The sequence below is a fragment of the Schistocerca cancellata genome, chromosome 8 (genome assembly GCF_023864275.1).
Source record: "Schistocerca cancellata isolate TAMUIC-IGC-003103 chromosome 8, iqSchCanc2.1, whole genome shotgun sequence".
Lineage (NCBI taxonomy): Eukaryota > Metazoa > Arthropoda > Insecta > Orthoptera > Acrididae > Schistocerca > Schistocerca cancellata.
This window is the reverse complement of record NC_064633.1, coordinates 197,418,634-197,423,334: the sequence shown is the minus strand read 5'-3', so window position 1 is coordinate 197,423,334 and position 4,701 is coordinate 197,418,634. Positions and strand designations below refer to the sequence as shown.

General features: G+C 44.1%; 1 non-coding gene across 1 annotated transcript; it reads right to left on the bottom strand.

Annotated features, from left to right (window-relative positions):
- Positions 1-1,137: 1,137 nt before the first annotated feature.
- On the bottom strand, positions 1,138-1,212 carry Trnat-ugu (transfer RNA threonine (anticodon UGU)). Its single transcript has one exon. It is a non-coding gene; the product is annotated as a tRNA-Thr (tRNA).
- Positions 1,213-4,701: the final 3,489 nt, after the last annotated feature.

Here is a 4,701-nt window from a genome sequence, read left to right as displayed (position 1 = left end):
GCCAAATGTTCTTTTAACCTAGGGAACAGGAGATAGTCACTGGGCGCCAAGTGAGGACTATAGGGTGGCTGGGTGATTATGTTCCACTGAAACTGATGCAGGAAAGCAACGGTTTGCCGAGCGAAGTGTGGGCGCCGGCCAGAGTGGCCGAGCGGTTCTAGGCGCTACAGTCTGGAACCGCGCGACCGCTACGGTCGCGGGTTCGAATCCTGCCTCGGGCATGGATGTGTGTGATGTCCTTAGGTTAGTTAGGTTTAAGTAGTTCTAAGTTCTAGGGGACTGATGACCTCTGAAGTTAAGTCCCATAGTGCTCAGAGCCATTTGAACCATTTTGAACCTCTTACATTTCGATATAAGCCGCGCGAGTCACCGTATGTTTCTGGCAAAGGGTTCTTATCGCATCCCTTATTTTCCCGCTTTCGTGTCTCATTAACTAATTGTGCGTGGATAGAATGACTGTCAGTGAATCTCCGCATGAACTCTAAATTCACTGATCTTAGCGTCGTAGTCATTCCGCGACACTTAGCTCTCGCAGTCTGCCGATCCGAAGTTTAATATTATAATCGGAGTTGTTAGCCAATTTTCATGGGTGTGTATGTTTGTCCTTAGGTTAATTTAGGTTAAGTAGTGTGTAAGCTTATGGACTGATGACCCCTTAGCAGTTAAGTCCCAAAAGATTTCACACACATTTGAACTTTTTTTTTTCCTGTCCACTCAACTGTGGTCTTCATCTGCCCTAAATACAAACCTCATCGATGAGATCTATGACTTCGTCACTACTTTGTACAGTTTTCTTTTTCAGCGTTCTCACTGTGCATTTAAAAAAATCTAATTATGGCTGATTTTCAATCTTACTTTTAATATGGCTGTATTAACTTTCCCCATTCATTATCGCCGACTGTTTGCAGTACAGGCAGGACCATCATCGAAAAAAATGTGGTTTTGGTATTTTCCATTTCCGCGTTGCTGTCTTAGTTTCCGTAGTTTAAGGACCTGAAAACTTCATCTTACAATTAGTTAAATGAAACCCTCCAAAACTGAGAGCAGGACAATTATTCAAGTGAAATGACAACTAAATCAATACCATTAGCTGCTGACGGGCATTGATATACATCAACGGGGACAGCTGAAAATGTGTGCCCCGACCGGAACTCGAACCCGGGATCTCCTGCTTACATGGCAGACGCTCTATCCATCTGAGCCACCGAGGGCAAACAGGATAGTGCGACTGCAGGGATTTATCGCCTACACGCTCCCCGTGAGACCCATTTTCTCAACTTATAGTGCACATTCGTAGTGCCCCTGCCATTACACCCTTTACACGCGGCAGACAATCCACCGAGTCCCGTAAGAGTTTAGGCAATTCGTGTGCATCCGCACTGAAGGAGGTCATCAGCCGGTTATCTTTAACGATATGAAGATGGCATCTGTTCTTTTGGACATGTCCGAAAGGTTAGTAGTCCGAGGTCTAGGTTAGGTTGAAAGGTAACTCGTTGTTGGTTGGCGAAGCGGTATCGGACGCCCCAGTTAATCCGAAATCCTCGCACTTTAGGCACACTTTAGGTCGCTCCAGTCGGTGGTTCCTAAGTATCTGACGGTTGTCAGGGTTCTACTAATTCTAATAATTTATCGCCGGTTGTATAATGGATCTTTCTTTCTATTTATGCATAGTAAGACTGGAATAGTTATGAAGATGGCATCTGTTCTTTCGGACATGTCCGAAAGAACAGATGCCATCTTCATAACTATTCCACTGTCTTACTATGCATAAATAGAAAGAAAGATCCATTATACAACCGGCGATAAATTATTAGAATTAGTAGAACCCTGACAACCGTCAGAAACTTAGGAACCACCGACTCTAATCTAGATGTAGAAAAAGCCTAAGATCTGGACCAGGTGCAGCGTCCGCTAAAGGGTAGTAAGGTAACCCCCTGAGAAAGCGCAGGGATAAATAGTTAGTATAGCCCTGATAAAAATATTCATCCCACTCCTTGGGCTTCACGTTAAAGTTCACAATTTATGAAAGTTCCAGCTGCACTGATATTAAAACGGTCCAGTCACATTAATGTGACCACTGCCTATGTTCGATGTGAACGTTCAATAACCACTCACAAATGGCAGGTGGTATCACTAACAGTAATGGACATAAAAACGAATGTGAATACGAAATCTTAGATGTAGTGACGTAGTCATCTGTAACGTAGTCCGAGGTCTAGGTTAGGTTGAAAGGTAACTCGTTGTTGGTTGGCGAAGCGGTATCGGACGCCCCAGTTAATCCGAAATCCTCGCACCAAGTACTGTAGCACCTCCGTAGTGGAGCCAAAGAAAGTGGCGCAGACCATTGATAAAGTGATGGTCGGCGGCGCCATTTTGCTTTGACTTCAGTAAAGGTGTGCTACGCCGCTGGGATTTCATTGTCTACCAGGAATGCAAACATGTGCCTCTTTTCGAGGCGATAGTTAAAACTTTACGACTGCCCTCCTCCCTTACGCCCTCGGGATTTTAGCAGTAAACTTCTCCGTCACGCACAACGCCTCTCGCCTAGCGTCTGCCATCGTAGTTCGTGCAGCATCTCTCTAATGCCCTCACGCTTGCTAATCCACGGTTAAACGCGTCGCTCGTCGTTCGGTCATCACGATTTCCCTCATTAATCCTACTTAGTAAGAATTTCAGACGGATCAGAAATACTCAAGAATCCTGTGAATGAGTGTTTTACAAGGCCCTTCTTTCGTGTGTCAATTACATTTCCTTAGGAATCATCTATTGTATCATGGTCTGACATCTGTTTATCTTACGACTAGTTTTATAATGTCAGTACACTTTAGGTCGCTCCAGTCGGTGGTCCCTAAGTATCTGACGGTTGTCAGGGTTCTGCTGATTCTAATAATTTATCGCCGGTTGTGTAATGGATCTTTCTTTCTATTTATGCATAGTAAGATAGTGTAATAGTTATGAAGATGGCATCTGTTCTTTCGGACGTGTCCGAAATTTTTAAGATTTCAAATGGTTCAAATGACACTGAGCACTATGGGACTTAACATCTCAGGTCATCAGTCCCCTAGAACTTAGAACTACTTAAACCTAACCAACCTAAGGACATCAGACACATCCATACCCGAGGCAGGATTCGAACCTGCGACCGTAGCGGTCGCGCGGTTCTAGACTGAAGCGCCTAGAACCGCTCGGCCACCAACGGCCGGCTTTAAGAAAAAAATTCGATACGTTGCCCCATCTCCGAGTTAATTAGCATAGAAGTTAACCAATCTGGCCGTTGCGTGCTAAAATTAAAGTGGTCCACCAGATGCAATTAGAAATTTGAATTAATTTAATACCTTCAGCTGCTGACGGGGGTTGATATGTATCAAAGGGGACAGGTGAAAGTGTGTGCCCCGACCGGGACTCGAACCCGGGATCTCCTGATTACCTGGCAGACGCTCTATCCATCTTTTTTTTAATCTCATTTTGTTCGCTTTCGTTCGTTGATCTGCTCGGGACGGACGTCGTAAGACATCCGTTTAAGTTCGTTGTTGATCTATTAACTCAGTTTTATTTTTTTTTTTATTACAGAGGGCAGCTAACCCTCTGACCGAACACGCTGAGCTACTGTGCCGGCTGTCCATCTGAGCCACCGAGGGCACAGAGGATAGTGCGACTGCAGGGATTATCTCGCGCAGTCCTTCCGCGAGACCCACATTCTGACCTTGTATGTCCACACATTACATTCGTAGTGTCCCACCCCAATACACTCATGACTCGTGGAAGACATTCTTACCAAGTCCCATAAGAGTTCGGGGAATATGTGTGCATCCGCACGGAAGAAGGAGTTCATGGCCGGTATTTCTAGAACTATATACTTGTTTGGATATGGTGTCTGTTCTTTGGGACATGTCCGAAAGAACAGACACCATATCCATAAAAAAAGATGCAATTAGAGCTTTGTTCTCATAGCGTAGATGACAGCGCGCGATACTGCTCCACTTTTCGCTCGTGTTAGATCCTTTCTATAGTCTCATGTATATTTTCCGTATCACTCAACGTCGTGCTAAATAACTCAGAAACGGCGCAACGTATTCGAAGTTTTTTTTTTCAGAACAGTTATTTCTTACAACCTACCCTGCAGCACCCTTACAAGCTTTTCATATTGTTTCTGACCACCTTGTATATTTTGTGACTAAAAGTCCGCCAACTGTCTATATTTCGATTTGACTGAAGGTTTTTATCATGAGCTGATAAAGTAGTGGCTCCTGCATATTGCGAGAATCTACTGCACTGGGCATGACGGAACAAAATCCTGGCTACCACGATCACCTGATTTAACACCAGTGGACGTCTGTATAGGAGTTACATTATAGACAGTGTGTTTGTTTCTCCGCTTCCGGGAAATGTCGACAAGCTGCGACAACGTATGACACAAGCAGTTGCCACCGTACATAAAGACGTGCTTCATAGGCTTTGACAGAAAGTTGATTACAGACGGGACATTTGTCGTGTTACAGAGGGTAGCCACATTGAACATTTGTAAATAAAACTTGAAGATACACTACTTTCAGTGCTGTACCAAACGTTTCTGTAAGTTATTTACCTTTCTCAGAATTAAAGGTTCCTTTCGTATAACTAGTTTATAAAAACTCAATACTTGGATGGTTCTATGAGCGCTTCGTTGTCAAATTGTGTTAGTGCCCAGCTATAATGACTGGA